The following is a 22,975-nucleotide window of genomic DNA, read 5'->3' on the forward strand; positions in this document are numbered from 1 at the left end:
TTTTGCTCATACCTTGATGAAGAGGCCAAGCCCGAATCATTGATTATGTATCATTATTTTTGATCTATAAAGTACCCTGTTTGACAAGCTGAAATTCCCCATTGTGTTTGCCTTTTTATTTGCCAAATGCCTTATTATAATTTTGTTAAAGGTAAATTCTAGCATTTTTCCAACTAATTCTCTTTGTTTCCTATCTCCTTCATTGTTCATTTTCTTCTAGTTTCTTCTTTATTTAAGACCTGTTTCTTCAATTTTTCCAGCAGCTTTTCCTTGTCTTTTCCTGAAAATAGATGGCAGAGGCCGACAGCATCGAATCCACGTTGCTGAAGATCCAACTGCGCTGGGTAGGTCACGTCTCCAGAATGGAGGACCATTGCCTTCCCAAGATCGTGTTATATGGCGAGCTCTCCACTGGCCACCGTGACAGAGGTGCACCAAAGAAGAGGTACAAGGACTGCCTAAAGAAATCTCTTGGTGCCTGCCACATTGACCACCGCCAGTGGGCTGATATCGCCTCAAACCGTGCATCTTGGCGCCTCACAGTTCAGCGGGCAGCAACCTCCTTTGAAGAAGACCGCAGAGCCCACCTCACTGACAAAAGACAAAGGAGGAAAAACCCAACACCCAACCCCAACCAACCAATTTTCCCCTGCAGCCGCTGCAACCGTGTCTGCCTGTCCCGCATCGGACTTGTCAGCCACAATCGAGCCTGCAGCTGACGTGAACATTTACCCCCTCCATAAATCTTCGTCCGCGAAGCCAAGCCAAAGAAGAGTTATTTCTATGCATTTTTTAAAGATAAAGAACCAGCATTTATGATCTTTATAAAACTTTTACCCTACTCTTACTCTAACTGGACGTAGACTCTTATTTTTTTTCATGTTTTGTCTTCTCTTGACAGATTCCAGTTATCATGATCCATTTTGCTGCTCTTCACTAAATTCCCCCTCTTTCCACGTCACCCCTGGTTTAATTTAAAGCATTATCTCATCTATAGTTACTTAAATCAATCAGCTATTGAATCAAGTTTATTGTCACCTGATTATACAAGTGCAACCCAATGAAACAGCGTTCTTTGGCCTCAGTGCAGAAACATGCAGACACACAACCAGACATAACACAGACAAATAAGACATCTGCAGGAAAAATATTATACGTATAAAAATAAATTTGTGCAAATGAGAGTCTTGGATGGTTAGTGTGAGCTGTTCCTTTGGTCATTCAGCATTCTCACTGCCCATGGGAAGAAGCCGTTCCTCAGCCCGGTGGTGTTGTCTCTGATACTCCTGCATCTCTTCCCTGATGGGAGCAGCTGAAAGAAGCTGTGTGCAGGGTGCAAGGGGTCCTCAATGACTCTGTGTGACCTCTTCAGACAATGATCCCAGCAGATCACGTCAATGTGGGGATGGTGGAGGGGAGGCGGGGTGAAGAGAGACTCCAGTGAACCTCTCTGCTACTCTTACGGTCCTGTAGATTGACCTCCAATCCAGTTCTCTGCAACAACAGTACCACACTGTAATGCAGTCGGCGAGGATGCTCTTGATAGAGCTCCTGGAGAAGGATGATTGACAGGCTTGCCTGCTTCAGTCTTCTCAGGAAGTACAGTCGCTGTGGCACCTTCTTTCAAGTGAGGAGATGTTGAGTGACCACGATTGGTCACTAGTTAAGTGAATTCCAAAGAACTTGATTCTCTCCACACTCTCTACTACAGAGTTGTTGATGTGTAGTGACGGGTGGTCATTCCTGGTCCTCTTGAGGTCCACAATCATCTCCTTTGTCTTATCCATGTTGAGACTCAGATTGTTCCTCTCACACCATTTCACAAGATTTTCCACCTCTTCTCTGTTGTGTGAGTCATCATTGTTGCTGATGAGACCAACTACAGTTGTGTCATCTGAAAATTTGATGACTCTGTTGGAAGTGGATCTGACAATGCAGCCATGGGTCAGTAGTATGAACAGGAGCTGGTAAGCACACAGCCCTGAGGTGCATCAATGCTCAATGTGATGATGCTCGATATTCTGCGACAGACCTGGGCAGACTGTGGTCTTTCCATTAGGAAGTCCAGGATCCAGTTACAGAGAGGGGTATTGAGTTCCAGAGAGGGTAGCTTCTCCATGAGCCTCTGGGGAATGATTGTATTAAATGCCAAGCTGAATCAAATGAACAACACCCTGGCATATGAGGCATCATTCTTCATGTGGGCCAAGACAGAGTGAAGCGACAAAGCTATAGCGTCGTCTGTGGAACAGTTTCTTCTATAGGCAAATTGAAAGGGATCCAGCATCACTGGGAGGTGTACTTTGATACAACCCATCACCAGATGTTCGAAGCATTTCATAATGGTGGAGGTCAGTGCCACAGTGTGGTAGTCATTGAGGCCTGTTGTTGTCACCCTCTTGGATACCGGATGATGGTAGCTGTCTTGAACCTTGCGGGAATGACGGACCACTGCAGTGAGGTGTTGAAGATGTTCGTGAAGATCTGTGCAGTCCTTCAATATCCAACCAGGTATGTTGTCTGCTCCCGCCACCTTGTGTGGGTTCACCTTGGATAAGATTCTCCTCACCCCGGCTATTTCTAAAAGCACTAAACTAGTTTAATTATGAACACAAATGCTGGATGAAGTGTCAAGGGGGTTAGATTTATGACTATATTTAATGTATCCTTTTGATACCACAGAAGTGTGTTGTATAAAGGAAGTGTATGAGATAGCATACAGGATGGAGATTGAAAAAAACACCAACAACAACCTTGCACTCAATGTTATCAAAGCTCAGGAGTTGATTGTTGACTTCAGGTAAGGAAAGCCAGAGGTATACAATCCAGTGATCATTGGGGGTCAGAGGTGGAGAGGGTGAGCAAATTTAAGTTCTTGGGAGTCACTATCTCAGAGGAGCTTTCCTGGACCCAATACACCAATGGCATCGTGAAGAAAACATGTCAGCACCTCTACTCCCTCAGCAGTTTGTGGAGGTCTGGTATAACACCAGAAATCCTGGCACATTTCTACAGAGGTGTGGTGGAAAGTGTGCTGACCAGTTGTATCACACTGGTATGGGAACACCAATACCCATGAGCATAAAGCCTTCCAAAAGGTAATGGACACAGCCCAGGACAATACAGGTAAAATCCTCACCACTATTGAGTACATCTACAAGGAACGCTGCCATTGGATATCAACAGCAATAATCAAAGACCCACACGAACCAGCACACAATCTGTTCTCGCTGCTGCCATCAGGAAAGAGGTATAGGTGCCAAGTTCAGGAACAGCTGCTCCCCCTCCACCATCAGAATCCTCAACAACAAAGTCAATCAGATACTCATTTAAGGACCATTACTTGTAAACTTTATTGACTTTCTTTGTTCTCTCTGTATTGCACTGTCAGTTTGTTTACATTAAGTTTCTGTTTACAGTTCTTTTATTTGTTTATGTTTACACTGGGTACAGTTTAATTTTGCACCACCAATTAGGGGTAACTCTACCTCGCCTGCAGGAAAAATGAATCTCAGAATTGTTTGTGATGTCATGTATGTACTCTGTCAATAAATCTGACATCTGAGTTAAAGAGACTTGGGCCCAAAACTTAGAATTCTTATTACTTTCCATGGGACTGCATGACCTGCTGAGTTGCTCCAGTACTTCCGTGTATCGTTGCTTTTGAGAAGAGTTTCCCCTTTTCCAGAGATGTTTGTTGAGTAGTCATTCATGTATTTAATTTGGCAGAGGACAGATTATGCTTGGAAAGGACTTGACAGAATGAGAGTTCATAACATGTTCATCATAGAACTGGAAAACCTTTTACAGTAAATTCCCTGTTACCCAGAATTCAGGCAACAGGCAAAAAAAAAATTGCTGAAAATAAATAGGGAAAAAAATATAAAAGTTTGATATTGGCGTTCACAAATCATGCAACCAGCAATATCAGGCAACTGGAAAATTCACTTATCTGCCATCTACCAGTCCCCATAGGTGCCTGATACTGGTTTTATTTTAACTCCATTTACATCTTTAAAAAATTGCAGATTTTGCAAGAGTCTATTTATTTGTTTATTTTGAGTTTAGTAATGGATCTATTTATTCTGCAACTCTAACATTAAAATGAGGGTGTTTATTCTGTTTTATCCCTAATCTTAAATTCTGCTTAAATACATGTCCCCATGTGGACAGCAAGTGCTCTATGCCTAGTTAAAATTCAATCAGCTACTTCCTTCTGTTTAATTGCATAAATATGAAGAAAAAATTTTCTATAAACTGACAATCTTAACCATGAAAATATTAATAATAAATGGATTAGTTGGAATAAAGCCAATTAGCTGAAGCAGATCCTTCTGATGCAGAGCAAGGCAAATATTATCAATAATACCAATATTATTTTGGCTGCTTGCAAAGTAAGAAGTCAGGAAGATAAACAAGCACCTAATTTTCAATCGGTTGGTATCAACATCTAATGGCTATGAAATATCAATAAATATACAGTGACCACACAATAATAGAAGAGAGACAAACTGGAGTGGGGGCATTTACCTCAAAGGTCTCTAAGCCTGAGCCAAATGTGTTCAAAGACATGATGCACTTGACCAAAAAGGGCCTGGGAACAGAATGTGTTCTAACCATTAAATATTTGATTACAAAGTTACCTCCAGGCAGTTCAAGATAACTTGGATGAAAGCACAATAAATCCAGGGAAAAGATTTGTTACTATTTAAAAAAATGAAAATGATATATCCTGACACAGTAGCACAACTACAGTACTTGAGGTGCTACCTCAGACCTCAAGCGACCCAAGTTCAAGCCTGATTGCCAGTGCTGTCTGTCATTGTGAAGTGTGCATGTACTGCCTGTGACCAGGCAGTTTTCCTCCAGGTGCTTCAGTTTTCTCGCACATCTCAAAGACAAGCAGTTTAGTAGGTTAATGGCTCTGCAGGGACAATAGGTTCAGGGCAAGTTAGTTAGAGATGGTTTGTGAGCTGGCACAGACTCACAGCCTCTTTCTATGTTAAAAGGAAATATGGAACCCTATCTTCAGTGTGTGAATAATAACATGATGGAGTAGTCTGCCTTCACTGTAGAATTCATCCGATTTTTGTTTCATTGATTGCTGTCAAATCAGTATTAGATGAGCTCCATAATGACAGACACTTGTCTAAAGCAGGTAGAACTATCAGTGAAGAGCAGTAATTGCCCTATTGGATACATTTATCATGTTGAACCCATGACGATGTTGAACCTCATTGTAGTCCAGCTATGCCCACAGATGGACCATAGGGAATTCTCAATTTTAGACACACTAAATGAGGCTCCCATAGGTTTAAAACAAGCTTTGCAAATGAGATGTTTATATGGTGCTGAATTCACACTCCATGACAACATGCACTCCTTATACATCCATCATCTTAAATATTCATCTAATAGCAGCTCTGGTTTTAGCTGCTGCCTTGTCAGGCTCAGGAATTTTCACCTTAAAACTCTGACTTTATTTTCTTCTTTAATATATTTCTTCATCTTTATCCTTTTCACTATGCATTTCAGATGTTTGCCTTAATATTTTCTTCCATTGCCCAATCTTAAATTTTGTTTGATGGTATTCCCCTTGTGATAGATTAATGCCACTTCATTAATTCTAATTCCTGAGGTAGGCCATGTGTGACCAGTTTCTAAAGGATAATAAAGACTAATACGTTACCAAATGAGATGAGGTCTTGAGCCACTATTCAGATTGCTAGGTTAAGAGTGAAACATTCAAAACAGCTTCATGCTGAATTTACAATGTGCATGTACTCCTGTATGTGTTTTGCTGTAAGTGGTGATCTCAGTTTCTTATTCCTGACAAACAAATACAGATGACAATTGGATTTATTGGCTTCTTCTTCTTAACCTATACTTATGTGGTGTGGTGCACTGTTAGCCAGAATCAAACACACACAAGGTAAAGACTGTACAACAGGCTTTAAGCCACAAAGACTTCCACAGAGCCAGACTGGCTATAGCTGCAGTAACTCTGAGTGAGCTCCAGGAGGCCGGCACAGGCTTATATCCTGGAGGGTGATTGACACCCGACCAAGTGGGGCTTGATCCCTTCAGGCTGACTGACAGCCGGCCAGATGTTGTCCTGTCTCCTTACACTCCTGCAGGTACAGACGTTGCCCCTGTAGTAGGCCAGTGGAATACCATCACAATAAGTAGTACACAATTATGTGGGAGGAGACTAATTTCAGTAATAGAAGTATGTTTGACTGTCTCACTATTGTTGCTTCATTTCTGACATAAACACTTATTTATAACTGGGAAAGACAGGTTTCTGTGAGTTGAATCTAACCTCAGAGGTATCTACAACAGTATAATTTAAATTACCACAATATAAAGACAGAAAAAGAAATAATAAGCATAAAAGGTAAATACATTTTCATAACTCAAGTCCCTCTGTTGAACAAGCCATAAATTGATAGATTAAGTAAGGGATGTACAAACGGGAAAAACAAAAATGGGACATGCTAAAATGGTGGAATGCAGGTCAGACCTGTTGATGAGACCTTAAAACAAAGACGTGCAGATTACATCAGCCCAGCAGATCATGCAGTTTCTTTGTAAAAGATGGAAAAAAATAATTACAAATTGATATAGTTATATTCTAATCTTACCACAGTAGAATCAGCTTTGCAACCCTGGCCTCAGACAATCAAGAATATTCCATTTGTTTAATTCATCTTCTTCCACCCTCCCTACAACTTGAAACAAAGTTATTTTCTTACATTTCCAGATCTGATGAAGGAATTGTGGCCTGAAAAATTAACTATTTTATTTTTCTTCAGATGCTGTCTGATGAAAAATCTTGTCAGCATTTTCTGTTGTGGACCCAATGGTTTAAATCAAAACTTGGACTGCATTGTGTTGGATTCGTTCAAGTCAAAGGTTTTCATGAAGTCAAAAAATACCATGAACTGGGTATCATGCTTGAATTTAATATTGAACTTGATGTGCACTGATGAGTATGGCCACTGTCTCTTGAGATTAAAACAATCCGCATTGTGATTTGGGAGAGACCTCTCTGGCAATTCAGAACATCCTGGGTGATGAACAAACAGCAGAAAGTCCAGTTTGAAGATATCACATACAAATTTTTCTCCTTTCAAGAAGATGATCCCTACAATGTTATCTTGTCATGTCTCATGAGCATGACTGCTCAAGTCATGCTTATTGCCATCGGATTACACAAGTATAACCCGACGAAAGAGCAAACTCTGATCCTCGGTGCAAAACATGCAGACACACAACTAGACAGAACACACATAACGACAAACCATACATAAGCAGGACAAGTATTCATGTGTGGTGGCTCACCACAAGGCAAGCGAACCGGCCCCGCTTGTAAGCCATGTAGCGGGGCAGCCGGCCAAAATGGTGCCATTGGGAGTTTCCCTTCCTTCCAGCTCGAGGCTCAGAAATCCGCGCTTGGGGACCACGTGACGCCCAGGTGACATCAGCGCCCTCCAGTGCAGTTCTCAGCCAGATCCGGCCTGGGAGAATAAGCGCAGCCCAGCAGCCTGCAATAAACCTCAAATAAACTGAGCTCAACCCATCTGGTTGTGTGTTATTGCAGGAGCTGTGTAGCCGCCGCTACAATTGGTGACCCCGACTGGTTCAAATGTCTTTGAACCCTTCATGAGTGAGCCTGGGATCAGCACTATAGCCGTGAAACTGCCTGAATTCTGGGTTCAGGAGCCGGAGACCTGGTTCAGCCACACAGAGGCCAAGTTTTACCTCCGCCAGATTTCGTCCGACACGACCAAATTCTACCACATGGTCGCTGCCCTGGACCAGGCCACCGCCTGATGCATGCTGCACCTTGTACAGCACCCACCTGCCGAGGACAAGAACGAGATCATCAAGCGAGTGCTTACCGGGTCCCTTTGACTATCCAGACACTAGCGGGCCGCTCAGGTGCTGCCCTGGGGAACAGGTCCCAGATGGAACTCATGGACGAGATGCTCACGCTCATGGGGGAGCATACGAACTGCCCACTTTTCGAGCGCATCTTCCTTGAACGTATGCCCGGGACATCCACCCACTGCTGGTTCAGGAGAGCTTCACAGACCCGAGGAAGATCGCCCAGAAGGCCCAAGAGCTATGGCTCGCACGATTCTCAGAAGGCTCAGTGGTCCAGCAGGTCATGAGGCACGGCACGACCACGCCAAGCCTACCCCTAGCACTGCGATAGAGCACGCAGCCCCTGGAGGGGCCCCCAAGAGCAAAAGCAAGGGCACAGCATCTGCTTCAGGCCACTGCTTCTACCACCAGCGCTGGCGAGCCAATGCTCAGAAGTGTCGTCAGCCCTGCTCATTCCAGGGAAACAACCAGGCTGGCCACTGTTAATGGCTGTGGCAGATGGCCAAGGACACAGCCTTCTCCACCTGCGGGACTCAGTCAGCAGCTGGCGGTTCCTTGTTGACGTTGGAGCCCAGATTAGCGTCATCCCAGCCATCGAATCCAGGAACCGACCTCTTGGACCTCCCCTCCATGCGGCCAACGCAACGACAATCTGGACATATGGAGACAAGAGTCCACTTCCAGATCGGCCAATGGAATTTTGCGTGGATGATCACCATCTTGTCTCTCCTGACTGGCATCCTGGGTGCAGACTTCCTCCTCGCACACAGGCTTCTGGTGGACATTCGAGGTAGGTGCCTGTTGGACACCCATACCTTCCAGGCTATTTGCCTCGACACCTCCCACTCAGAGCAACCGCAGATGGCCACAATCAGCACGCCCAGAGATGAGTTCCAGCAGATCCTGGGCAAGTTCCCAACACTCCTCAAGCCACAGTTCTCCACTGCCTCGCCGCACCACGAGGTGTTCCACCATATCCACACCCATGGCCCACCAGTTCACGCCAAGGCACACCGGCTCCCGCCTGACAAGCTCCAGGTAGCGAAGGAGGAGTTTTCACACCTGTTAGAGATGGGGATCATTCGGTGGTCCGACAGCCTGTAAACCTCGCTGCTCCACCTAGTCCCGAAAGCCTCCGGCAGCTGGCGTCCCTGCCGAGACTATTGATGGCTCAACGAGGTTCCTGACCATTACCCCATCCCTAACATCCAGGACTTTACGGGCAACCTGCACAGTGCAAGGGTATCCAAGGTTGACCTGGCACGTGGATATCACCAGATCCCGGTGCACCCTGATGACATACCCAAGATGGCCATCATCACCCCTTTTGGCCCGTTTGAATTCCTGCACATGCCGTTCGGGCTCAAGAATGCCGCTCAGACCTTCCAGCACCTCATGGCTTCTGTGGTCAGGGACATAGATTTCATCTTTATTTATTTGAATGACATCCTTGTCGCCAGCAAGGACTGGATGCAACACAACGCCCTTTTCTCCCGGCTGGCTGACTTCAGCCTTACCATCAACCCGGCCAGTGCCAGTTTGGGAAAGAGTTCAATCAGTTCCTGGGCCATACCATCACGGCCGAAGGAGCCACGTCAACCGCTGCAAAGGTTGCCACTATCAGGGAGTTCCCACGCCCAAACTGCCTCAGGAGCTGCAGGAGTTCGCTGGTATGGTCAACTTTTACAATGGCTTCATCCCGGGAGCTGCGCGCATCATGCATCCGCTGTTCACCCTCATCGCAGCCAAGCACAAGACGCTTGCTTGGCACCCAGAAGTCTGCACCCCATTCCAGGCCACCGAAGATGCCTTCGTGAAAGCCGCCATGCTCGCCCACCTGTACACCAACCTGCATATGGTACTCTCTGCCGATGCCTCTGCCATAGCCGTCGGTGCTATGCTGGAGCAGCAGGTGAATGAGCATTGGAAGCCGCTGGCATTCTTCAGCCGCCTGCTCTGCCCACCAGAATGCAAGTGTAGTGCCTTCGATCGTGAGTTACTGGGCATGTACCTGGCGGTGCGGCATTTCTGCTATTTTTTGGAGGGGAGGACTTTTACCATCTTCACTGACCACAGACCCCTCACCCAGGCACTCACGATGGCAAAGGATCCTTGGTTGGCCCGCCAGCAGCGTCACCTCTCCTTCTCTCCAGAGTTTACCACCAACATTCGGCACAAGGCGGGGAAGGACAATGTGGTTGCCGATGCACTCTCACAACCGGCCATCTGCGCGCTGATGCCTTGCCTCGACTTCGACCAGCTAGCCCAGGACCAGGAAGCTGATGAGGAGATGAGGGCCTTCAAGACTGCCATCACCGGCCTGCAGTTCTGAGACCTCCCGACTCCAAGCGGCGAAGGCGCCATCCTGTGCGATATCTCCTTGGGCACCCCGCAGCCAGTGGTTCCGCAGCAGTGGCGCAGGCAGGTCTTCCGTCTCATCCATGACCTTTCACATCCGTCCATCAGGTCCGCAGTCCGGATGGTGGCAGAATGGTTCATATGGCATGGGCTGCAGAAGCAGATCATGGGCTGAGCCAGAACATGCACCCATTGCCAGATGTCCAAGGTGCACAGGCACACCAGGGCACCCATACAGGAATTTGAGCAACCATTACCTATTTACGGTGGTGGACTGCACCACCTGCTGACCCGAGGCGATCCCGATGCCAGACACCTCCACCGACTCCTGCTCCCGAGCCCTGCTGCATGGTTGGGTCACCCGGTTTGGCGTCCCGGCTCACCTCACCAGCGATCAGGTCGCCCAGTTCACATCTGCGCTCTGGGCACAACTCGCCAACAGGTTGGGGATACAGCTACACCGCACCATGGCCTACCACCCGCAGGCCAATGGACTGGTCCAACGTCTGCACCGCCACCTTAAGTCGGCGCTCATGGCCCACCTGACCAGTTCTGACTGGACGGACGAACTGCCTTGGGTGCTCCTGGGCATCTGCTCCACTCCCAAGGAAGATCTGCAGGCGTCATCAGCTGAGCTGGTCTAAGGTGTGCCACTGGCACTACCTGGTGAGTTTGTCAATGCACCTTAGAATCCCCAGCAGTCATCGCACGAACTACTTCCTCACTTCAGGGCATGCTTGGACTCCTTGGAACCCCCACCGTCACCCAGGCATGGCACCTGCCCATCTCATGTTCCTAGCAAGCTGCTTTCTGTGGAATTCATTTTCGTTCACCGGGACCCGACCCGACCCGACCTCAGCACCTCTGCAGCGACCGTACGAGGGGCCATACAGGATTATACAGCGTTCCGGCTCGACATTCACGTTGGACGGGCAGCAGGCATGAGCTGTTTACCATGGACAGGCTGAAGCCAGCGCACCTCGATCTCACCGAGCCCGTGGTCGTTGCCCAGCCCAAGAAGCAAGGCCACCTGGCAACAAAGGACATTGGTGCCAGTTCTGGGGGGTGGGGTGCTGTGTGGCGGCTCACCACAAGGCAGGCAAACCGGGCCCACTTGTAAACCACGTTGCAGGGCAGCTGGTCAAAATGGCGCCGTCGGGGGTTTCCCTTCCTTCCAGCTCGGGGCTCAGAAACCCACGCTTGGGGACCATGTGATGCCCAGGTGACATCAGTGCCCTCTAGTGCGGTTCTCAGCCAGGTCCGGGCTGGGAGTATAAGTGCAGCCCAGCAACCTGCAATACTAGTCTGCTCATTGAGCTCAATCTGTTTGGTTGCGTGTGTTATTACAGGAGCAGTGTAGCCACTGCTACAGATGTATACAAATAAATATTGCTACATGAATATGAGAGTCTCAGTTGAGAGCAGTATTCAAAGTAAAAACAAATGATGAAACACGTCAACTAAAATTCAATCAGCTTGCTTCAGTTGGTAAGTGTTCCTTGTGGTCTTTAAATTAATTTTCAAAGGCTGAAAGTAAAGGTAAGTGAACATAAAAAATAGAAGAAGAGGTAGGCCTACCGCCTGTCAATCCTGCGCCACCATTCAATGAGATCATGGCTGATCTGATGATAACTGGACCTATCAGCCCATGATCCTGTGCAACCAATTACACCTAATTAACCTACAGCCCTGGTATGTTTTGAAGGGTGGGATGAAACCAGAGCTCATGGGGAAATCCCAAGCAGACACAGGGAGAATGTACAAACTCCTTCTAGACAGCGTGGGAGTCGAGCCCTGGTCCCGATTGGTGGTGCTGTCACAGTACGCACTGTGCTAACTGTGTCACCATGGGCAGCGAATTCCACAGATTCACCGCCCTCTGAGAAAAGAAGTGAGCAGATAGAAGTAGCAGAAACAGAAGAATCATACATAAACATAAGAAAATAACAGGGAAGGGTGGGCTCTTCAATTGTTCTCCATTATTCATCAAGATACTGGGTGATCTTCCATTGCATTAAGGCCATTTTCATGCACTATGTCCATAATTCATTGGCTCCTCAAATGTCCAAAAATCTTTTGATTGCCAGCTGAATGGGCATAATGACTGAGATTCCATTGTCATCCATGGTCAAACATTTTGGTTACCAACAATATTTGAAAAGGTCAAGCTAAACTCTGAAAAATTTACATCTTAAAATGCTCTTGAGTAAATCTGTGTTATATAGTGTGGGGTACTGCTAAGAAACAGACAGCCACCACGTTGGAATGTCATTAACAACTTTTTAAATTAAAATCTAGCATGCGCCCCTTTAAGTACAGTGTGACCTCAATCATCCCGTGCGCGATGATGTCATAACTGATGCCCCAGGTGCGTGCTGGGCTGGAAATGCGATGGAGGGGGAAACCCCTAACGGTACTATCTTCTCATGGCTGCCCCGCTATGTGGCATTACAAGCGGGGCTGTTACGCCACGAGAGAGTGCGCCACCACAGTTACATGCAATAGTCAACAATTGATGAGTGATGAAGCATGGGTGTTCCTGTAACTTAATTTGTGATTTTATCTAACATTCATTAATTTAAAAGTCAAGCAAACCTGAAAAGACTTCCTAGTAGTTGTAGTTATCAAGAGATTATTGAAAGATGTAAAAGCAACAGGATCATTGTAGTGGAATACAGTCAAAGTTTAATCCAGACGAGTGGACGAGTGTGATGTGTTGGCACTTGGTTGGTTGGTTGGTTGGGGTGGGGGGAGGGGGAGAAGGTCAATTGTAAGGGAAAAAGGGGAAAGTATACAGTTAATGGCAGAACTCTTAAAAGGTCCAGATCCATCGTTCCATGAAAGTCGAAAGGGTGGTAAAAACCTTCACTAGATTAAAACTTTGGTTATGTTGCACTTAGTGTGGTGCAATTTTAGCCACCTCATTAAAGGAAGGATTTGTAAAGGGTACAGAAGAGATTTACTAGTATGTTTCCTGGAATAGAGGGTAAGAATTATAGGGAGAGGTTAATCAAATTTGGCTCGTTTTCTCTCGTGTTAAAGGCTGAGGGGAGATAACCATCTTTGCTCTCCACTGTCCCACCAATTTGAGTGTCAAAACGGAAACCTTCCAAAACATGCCTCCGACGTTCTCATCCAGATCATCAATAGATACGGCAAACAAATGGAAGATGATGCAGCAATCCCTGAGGCTCACCTTTGGTTACAGACCTCTACTCTGAAATACAACCTACCTCTCCCACCCTCTGCTTTGGATGCCATGTGCTCAAACCTTCCACACCAGCCCACCATGAAGGATCTTGTCAAAAGACTTGCTCAGATCTCCGTAGACAATGGATACAGCTTTATAAATCCTCTTGGTCATCTTTTCTTCAATAAAAAAGCCTTCAAAATTGTAAGACAATTTCCCTTGCACAAAACCAGGCTGATTTAACCTAGTCAGTTCTTGCCTATTTAAATGCAAATAAATCCAGCAGATGGCTCCTAAATTATAAGCCCAATGAATTATTTAATCTCTGTGTGGTCACCTCTACATCAGAGAGACTGAGCACAGATTGGGAGATCACTTTATATGTTGAGTGTGGTGTGCTGATGTAGCAGCAAGCACAAAACAAAAGATTATACAATGGGCTTTATTCTGGTAAATGTCTGAACACCAGTAAATGCTTCGGTGGCTCCCTTGTGACTGGCTCAGGAGGGGTCGATTCAGGTCTATATTCAGGTAGGCTGATTAACAGCAGACCAGGTGGAGTCAGCCTCCTCGGGGGTCTATTCAGGTTGGCTGATTGACAGCTGGCCAGGTGGTCTTTCTGCAAGTACAGAGGTCACCTCCTGCAGTAGGCTGGCTGTCGTACCACCAAATTGAGCACCATGGATCTGTCTACCTCAATAGCATGGATCTCCCAGTGGCCACCCATTTCAAATCCCCATTCCATTCCCTTGCTGATATGTCTGTCTATGGTCTCATGCACTGCCAGACTGAGACCACCTGCAAATTGGAGAAACAACATCCCATCTTCTGACTGGGCACCCTCCAACCAAACGGCATTAATAGCGACCTGTGGATGTTGTTAAATCACCACCCTCCCCCCCCACCCCACTTCTTCCTCCATGGCCTTCCCCTAGCTCTGTCTCCCTCCCTTTTGCCAATCTCCTTTTGCACAGACATAATCAATTCTCACCTCTTTCTTCCCTTATCATATCCAATTAACACTCTGGACTCCTCTGTCAGCCAACACTATCTGTATTCTGCGATTTCCTGTTTTTAGCCTACTCTAGGGGTTTTTAATGCTCAAAACCCACATAATCGCCTGCTCAAGTTTTAACAAAAAGGCAAATTTACCTTTTATGCTGACAACCAAAAATGCAGATTGCATGGTGATGCAGGGGTGATTCACGAGCTGGTTCCAAAGCTGAAGAAGGCTAGGTGAGTAGTTCAGTAGCGCTACCCACCACCATCACATGAAACATACGCGCAGGGAAGGGAAAGCAGTCTATATTCAAAATGGCAACTGAAGAGCAGCTACGAGCACTAGTGGAGATCTGTGCAAGACTCCAGCAGATCTGCGCAATGTAAACGCTTTTTTGATGATATGGGGATTCCTTAAAAATCGTGCTCTTGGGTTGCGGACTGACAGCATCATCACCACGTCATCAGCCCTGCCCTTTGGAGCCCCATTCAGAGGCAATTCTTTTATGGAGGGCTCCACCTCTGTCACTGTCCTTTAGGAGCAAGTTGGACCAGCCAGTCCTCCTTTGGATCTTTTATGGAGGTAAGTGAGTGATTTAAAGGCAGAGGAAACCTCTCTTTACAAATTGCTAATTTTCACTATAAAAGGTCTCTCAGCTTATTGCTTGAAAAAGGGCTTTGGTCTGAAACATCGGCAATATATCTTTGCCTCCTATGGACTCTGAAAGACCGGCTGAGTTCCTCCAGCATTTCAATGTGTTTTTATTCAATACAGGGAAAGATAGCAGTAGAAAATAAATACCAGAGTTGCCAGCAACATCCAGACCTTGGAATAAATGTAACTGACACTGGTGCATGAATGTGAGCAATCACCAAAATGCTGAGTGGGTAAAATGCAGGCAGTTGGTAAATATGAATACAGTAATCTTAATATCAAGTTCATCACCATTAACAGCATGACTACATTCACCTTTACTTTGGCAGGAGTACAATACTTATCTTTGCTGCTTGCTCCATCAATAGCTACTGTCATTTCTCCTCCTCCTGCTTCCACTGCCAGAATCACAAACTGTGACTCCACCAGAAAGGATTGAACATCAAAGGCAAAGTTAATGTCAAAGCTTTGAGAGTTAAGTTCTTGGGAATCACTAGACTGGAGGATCTTTGCTGGACCCAACACACTAATGGCATTGTGAAGAAAGCACATCAGTGCCTTGACTTCCTCAGGAATTTGTGGAGGTTTGGTATGACATCAGAAACTTTGGCAAGTTTCTGCAGATCTGCAGTGGAAAGCAAGTTGATCGGCTACATCATGGTCTGGCATGAGCATTAAGACCTGCAAGAGATAGTGGACATAGTCCAGGACATCATAGGCAAAACTCTCCCCACCATTGAGAACATCTCCAGGAATTGCTGTCATAGGAGGGCAGCAGCGATCATCAAGGGCTTATACCACTCAGCACATGCTCTGTTCTCGATGCTGCCCTCAGGAAAGAGGTCTAGGTGCCATAAGATTTACACCAACAGGTTCAGGAATGGCTGCTACCCTTCCACCATCAGACCTCTCAACAACAAACTCAATCAGGGACTCATTTCAAAACTCTTATTTTTGCACTTTATTGATTTTTTTTTTCCTTTCTGTATTGCACAGTTTACATTTCATTATTTTTTTACATGCGAACATTGTGTAGTTTTCTTTTACACTACCAATAAGTGGTAATTCTGCCACACCCACAGGAAAAAGGAATTTCAAGGTTGTATGTGATGTCATGTATGGACTCTGACAATAAATCTGAAATTTGAATCTGAAAGGACCAGCATGTTTTATTTTATTTATATCGAGCTTTATTTTTTTAATTAACCATGTAAGTCATGGTAAGTTGCAAATTAACGAAAGTTGTTTGTTGAATGGCATTCATTTAATTTATTTAATTTAGAAAATCATAACACATTAAATTGAAGCCTGTATCTCCTTGGTTGATTATCTATAATGAATCAGGTGCCTCGGACTTGCATTATTAGAGAACTAAGCCAAGGGCATTTTTTTTTGCAAGAAATCAGAGCTGAGTTACTTAAAATTGTTCTGTCAGTATGATTGAAAGCAACAAGAAAAAAGACCAGATGCTAGGAAAGCAAGATTCCTTAACCTTTAAAATTTAAGAAATTTTGTAAAATGTCATTGTTTTTTGTGAAAATTGTATTTATTAATCATGATAAATCATACAATAAAAAATAGAAACAAATAAAACATAATACATACATGATATTTTTACCCCTTACAACCCCCCCACCCCCTACCTTATCGCACCCAACCCTCCCAACCCCCCTCTAAACTACCCCAAAAGGAAAGGAGGAAAGGAAGAAGAGGAGATCAATTTTCATAACACTCTTCAATTGTTTGCCATGGTTCGGAGCAACAACATCAATGCATGGGCAGAAGATTAATAATTCAACCCCATATACTCCAAATACGGGCTCCAGGTTTTAACAAAAAAAGAATAATTAATACGTAAATTATATGTTATCTTTTCCAACGGAATACAAGATCTCATTTCCAAATGCCATCGTTGAATACTCAAATTAGTCTAATTTTTCCAAGTAATTGCCAAACATTTTCTAGCCACAGCTAAGGCCAATCTCAAAAAAGCAATTTGAAATTTATTTAATTTTAGCTCCAAGCTCAATTTCTTAATATAACCCATTAAAAATACCAAAGGGTCATTGTGTGAAAAAGTCTTGCTCCTTTTGAATGAATGTTGCAGTATCACTCTTCATCAATAGCAATCAGGCTGCAGCTTCTCTGAAGCTGCTTAACTTGCCCATCTATCATTTTATTGTTAGAAGGGGTTCTCTGCTCAAAATCACTTCATTCTCCTGCCTGCTTTTTGTTTGTCAATGGGTCAATCTAAGGAGATAACATCAAACAATAAGGACACAAAAAAACCCACTTTTTTTATTAATCCTACTCTATTTGGAAGCTGTAATAAGCAAAGTAGCAAAGCTATTAGTCTCTGTCACAAGATCAATGTTCTGCTGTAGCATAGAGGAGGCAGATCCATCACAGTGGGCTGTGTGTTACTGCTCTCCTCTCTCTCGTGGCTTCATTAGCAACTCCATCACATCCTGGGTGTTGATGTCCCAGATCTTCAAACTCAGCACTGACAGTTATGAAGCATAACCAGTACCAACAAGATCAAAACCTTCATATTCTCTTAAATCTTGTAAAAGCTCCAAACAACCCTGAGTTCTGATGGGTAAATGCAAGAGGATTAAAGCTTTAAATATATAAGCTCCACAGCACTATGGATGCCCAAATCAGTTATTTTTGTTATACATCCATGTTTTTATCAAATGTATCATTCTGAAAGGAATATTCACTCCTGTTCCAAGATAGGAACAGAGAGGATCACTGAAGTCTCCTTCTCCCCCCCATTGATGCGATCTACCAAGATCATTGTCTGAAGAGGGCGTACAAAATCACTGAGGACCCCCTTACACCACACACACACACACACACACACACACACACACACACACACACACACACACACACACACACACACACACACACACACACACACACACCTGCCAGGAATGAAATGCAGGAGTATCAGAGTCAGCACCAAGAGCTTCTTCCCACGGTCAGTGAGAATGCTGAATGACCAAATTACCTGCTCATACTAATCATCTGAGACCCTCATATTCATGAAACCATATTTATTTGTATATACTTATCCTGCATGTGTATTGTTTATCTCTATGTGTGTTATGACTGGTTGTGCGCTTGCGTGTTTTGCACATAGGATCGGAGAATGCTGTTTTGTTAGTTTGTACTTATGCAATCAGATGAAAATAAACTTTACTTGGCACTTGAATGCGGAAAAAAAAAGTTCTTTTCTGCCTTACATTTGGCATTTGCAGAATAAGCCTGGAGAAGGCAATTCATTTTCATTTCTATTCCTTCTCAATGTCCAGCTGAAATATGTCATATGAAAACTTCTGTTGAATTGGGAAATTATCCACATCTTCTGTCTGTGTCATCAAGTCATGGAACAACAGAGTATGAAAAAAGCCCACTGGGCCCATCGTATCCAAGTTGGGTTTTGAAAGTACAGTAAAATTCCAGTTGTCACACAAATACCCTTAACCGGCATCTACCAGTCCTCATAGATGCTGGATACGAGGGGCTTTACTGTATTCAAGTATTTCAGTCCGCAAGATTTGACCGTTACAAATAGAAGTCTTAGGAGAGTGAGAATTATGTCCCAACATCAAAGTGCTTGACCCCTGCTGTTTAGCTATAGCTTTCTTGAATTAATTTTTGCAAATGGTTTGTTTCCTGAAAATTAATTGTGGATTATGATAGACAACTTAAATTGAACACAAAGATAATTTCAGATTTGCTGTATCACATAGGAAGTTGGAGAAACATTATATTAATTTTTATTAAATTGATCATTAAATGGATTCTCACCACAAATGTAGCAGAATGTATTGCAACTGTTGCAGCATGGACGAGACATTTCTGCTGCATTGATCTTCCTGAAGACAATAAATGATATTGTTAAGTGCACTCACTATGCTGTTGCCTGAAGATTATGTGCATCATTCTTCGTTCAAGTTATATCAGCAATACACAGCATATATATGTGTGAGCTGCTTTTATAGCCTGTCTGCATCTATCCTAAGCATGCCCATGCTTTGTGTATAATATACTAATAGACTTAAAATATGTCACAAAATAGGTTATATCTAAAAAGTATATGTGATAGGAATATTTTAAGTTGATTTTTGTGATCATTAGCTCAAAATCCATAAAATACACCCAAAAGTGTTCAGGAGGCAGAGTCTTCTTTGCCCAGCATTGTGAGCCAACTTGTCCTGAAGTGTCGATGTGACTGTCATGGTTCAATAGTGATATGAGAAAGCCATTTGAGGACCTGATCAAACTTAAATTTGACAGCGGAGTGTAGATAAATGTTCTTGCTGTAGATGTCAAATTACAGAAAATCCCTCTTAACCAGAATTCAATCAATCGTTAGCCTCAAGCAACCAGCAAAAAAATGCAGAAAATAAATAGGTAAAAAAATACTAAAGTTTAAAATTGGCGCCCCATAGTAGTTAGTCCACCAATCACACAACATGCAACCTCAAGCAAATTCACTTATCTGACATCTGGCAATCCCCATAGGTGCCAGATACTTTGGGGTGGGGGGGGTGGGGGTGTGGGGGGGTGGGGTGGGGGGTGGGGGGGTGGGGGGGAGGGGTGGGTGGTGGGGGGGTGGGGAGGTGGGTGGGGAGGGGTGGGGGGGGAGGGGGGGGTTACAGCACTCTCCTGATACTCAAAAATTCAATTGCTTTTGAAAGTCATATATCGGAGTGGTCAAGATTGCTTAACACAAGAGCCACTTATGACAAACTTCAGATGTTTGAGAGCTGCAACGTGAAAAATATTCATAGTTTTACATGCACAGTTTGTTACCAAATGTTTATATAAATATTAAGAAATAAATGTATCTAATAATATTTATCCAAAGCCTTCGACACCGTCAGCAGGAAAGGGCTTTGGCAAATACTAGAGCGCATCGGATGCCCCCCAAAGTTCCTCAACATGGTTATCCAACTGCACGAAAACCAACAAGGTCAGGTCAGATACAGCAATGAGCTCTCTGAACCCTTCTCCATTAACAATGGCGTGAAGCACCAACCCTCTTTTCAATCTTCTTCAGCATGATGCTGAACCAAGCCATGAAAGACCTCAACAATGAAGACGCTGTTTACGTCCGGTACCGCATGGATGGCAGTCTCTTCAATCTGAGGCGCCTGCAAGCTCACACCAAGACACAGGAGAAACTTGTCCGTGAACTACTCTTTGCAGACGATGCCGCTTTAGTTGCCCATTCAGAGCCAGCTCTTCAGCGCTTGACGTCCTGTTTTGCGGAAACTGCCAAAATGTTTGGCCTGGAAGTCAGCCTGAAGAAAACTGAGGTCTTCCATCAGCCAGCTCCCCACCATGACTACCAGCCCCCCCACATCTCCATCGGGCACACAAAACTCAAAACGGTCAACCAGTTTACCTATCTCGGCTGCACCATTTCATCAGATGCAAGGATCGACAATGAGATAGACAACAGACTCGCCAAGGCAAATAGCGCCTTTGGAAGACTACACAAAAGAGTCTGGAAAAACAACCAACTGAAAAACATCACAAAGATAAGCGTATACAGAGCCGTTGTCATACCCACACTCCTGTTCGGCTCCGAATCATGGGTCCTCTACCGGCATCACCTACGGCTCCTAGAACGCTTCCACCAGCGTTGTCTCCGCTCCATCCTCAACATTCATTGAAGCGACTTCATCCCTAACGTCGAAGTACTCGAGATGGCAGAGGTCGACAGCATCGAGTCCACGCTGCTGAAGATCCAGCTGCGCTGGGTGGGTCACGTCTCCAGAATGGAGGACCATCGCCTTCCCAAGATCGTGTTATATGGCGAGCTCTCCACTGGCCACCGAGACAGAGGTGCACCAAAGAAGAGATACAAGGACTGCCTAAAGAAAGCTCTTGGTGCCTGCCACATTGACCACCGCCAGTGGGCTGATATCGCCTCAAACCTTGCATCTTGGCGCCTCACAGTTCGGCGGGCTGCAACCTCCTTTGAAGAAGACAGCAGAGCCCACCTCACTGTCAAAAGACAAAGGAGGAAAAACCCAACACCCAACCCCCAACCCATCAATTTTCCCTTGTAACCGCTGCAACCGTGTCTGCCTGTCCCGCATCAGGCTTGTCAGCCACAAACGAGCCTTCAGCTGACGTGGACATTTACCCCCTCTATAAATCTTCGTCCGCGAAGCCAAGCCAAAGAAAAGAAAGAATTTGTATTAGTTTCAATAATCAAAAAGTACACCTTTTGTAAATAACCAAGTAACAGTCAAATTTTGAGGATCAATTTTTAGGGTAAAATTTAGGGGGTTGACTATTACACGTTATTTTCAATCATAAGCCATGCCCACTAAAACTACCACTGTGAGCACCGGCTAATATGTTTCCTGTCTCAGCCAACACATATAATGTGAACCGCACATTATATGTCAAAAAGCCGTGTGTGGCTTGTAGGCCGCAGTCTGACCACCCCTGACATATATGATGCTGAGCCAGATTTGCTTTCAAACAGTGAATCACAGGTTCACACAATTTGCAAGTTTTTTCTTCACTTCAGCTTCGATCACATTAAGTTTCAAATTACAAATGATTTTACTTATTTAATCTATCAAAACCTACCATGTTTTTTAGTCCACATATTTTCTGAACCAGTACAGAGGGAAAGCATACTAACGTGCCGAAATGACTTCCACTATTATAAGAAGTGATCCGAGAGACTGGCTGTCGCTCACATCAACTCTAATCCAGAAGTTGACCTCGACCCACTTAAATTTGCCTACCGTCCAAAGAGATCCATGGCAGATCCCATCTCACTAGCTTTCCACTTGGCCCTGGAACCAAAGGACACCCATGTTAGACTATTGTTCATAGACACCAGTTCTACATTCAATACCATAGACCTGAGCAAACCCACTGCCTGACAAAACCTCAACAAACCCCTCTGCTACTGGATCCTTGACTTCCTGTCTAATGGACCACAATCAATGAAAATGGATAACAACATACTCTCCTTGATCACACTCAACAGTGACACTCCTCAAGGACATGTAATCAGTCCTTTACTACACTTGCTCCATATCCATCACTATAAATCTAAATACCATTCCAACCCCATTTTTAAATTTCGCAAAGACACCATAGTTGTGGACTAGGTATCATAAAACAGCAAAGAGATTGAAAGTCTGGTGGTATGCTACCAAGATAACAACATCTCTCCTTCTCTCAACATCGATAAGATGACGGAAATGATTACCGACTTCAGAAGGCAGAGCTGAGCTTATACCTCCATCCATGTTAATATTTAGACATACATTAATGATGTTAAAAGATCACTTCACATTCTTCATAATAAACATCTCCAATGACCTGAATTGACACAAACATGTTGATGTGATGATCAAGAATGCACAACAATGGCACTAATTTCTTAGAGGACCAAGAGAATTTAGCATGCCTCTCAGTCCCTCAACTACAGATGCACCATCAAGAGCACGGTTGTATCACAGCAGAGTATTGGGAACTGCTTGGCTCAAAATCGGAAGATGCTACAGATGGCAGTTCAGAATACAACAAAAATATTCTCCCCCCCCCCCTTCCATGAATTCCACTGACATCTCCCACTTTCTAGGAAAGACAGCCAACATACTGAAAGTTCCATCACACACATAATACTTTTTTTCTCCCTCCTCCCATTAAGAGTATGAAAACATGCATCAGCAGGCTTTATATTCAACCACAAAGTGCAATCCCAGTCCCTAATCTCTTCTCATAACCCAATCAAATCCTCTCTCCCCACATTACCAGTGGTCAATCTTCCTCTCTCCTCATTACAGGGGTGGAAACGAGATCCAAATCTCCTTACCTTTACCTAACCATTC

At 44.6% G+C, this 22,975-nt stretch overlaps 1 protein-coding gene across 3 annotated transcripts in view; it reads right to left on the minus strand.

Annotated features, from left to right (window-relative positions):
• The window catches only part of sgcd (sarcoglycan, delta (dystrophin-associated glycoprotein)), a 510,268-nt gene that overhangs the window by 149,798 nt on the left and 337,495 nt on the right, over nucleotides 1-22,975 (minus strand). The gene's annotated exons all lie outside the window — the stretch shown is intronic.

This window comes from Narcine bancroftii, chromosome 9 (assembly GCF_036971445.1).
Source record: "Narcine bancroftii isolate sNarBan1 chromosome 9, sNarBan1.hap1, whole genome shotgun sequence".
Taxonomy (NCBI): domain Eukaryota; kingdom Metazoa; phylum Chordata; class Chondrichthyes; order Torpediniformes; family Narcinidae; genus Narcine; species Narcine bancroftii.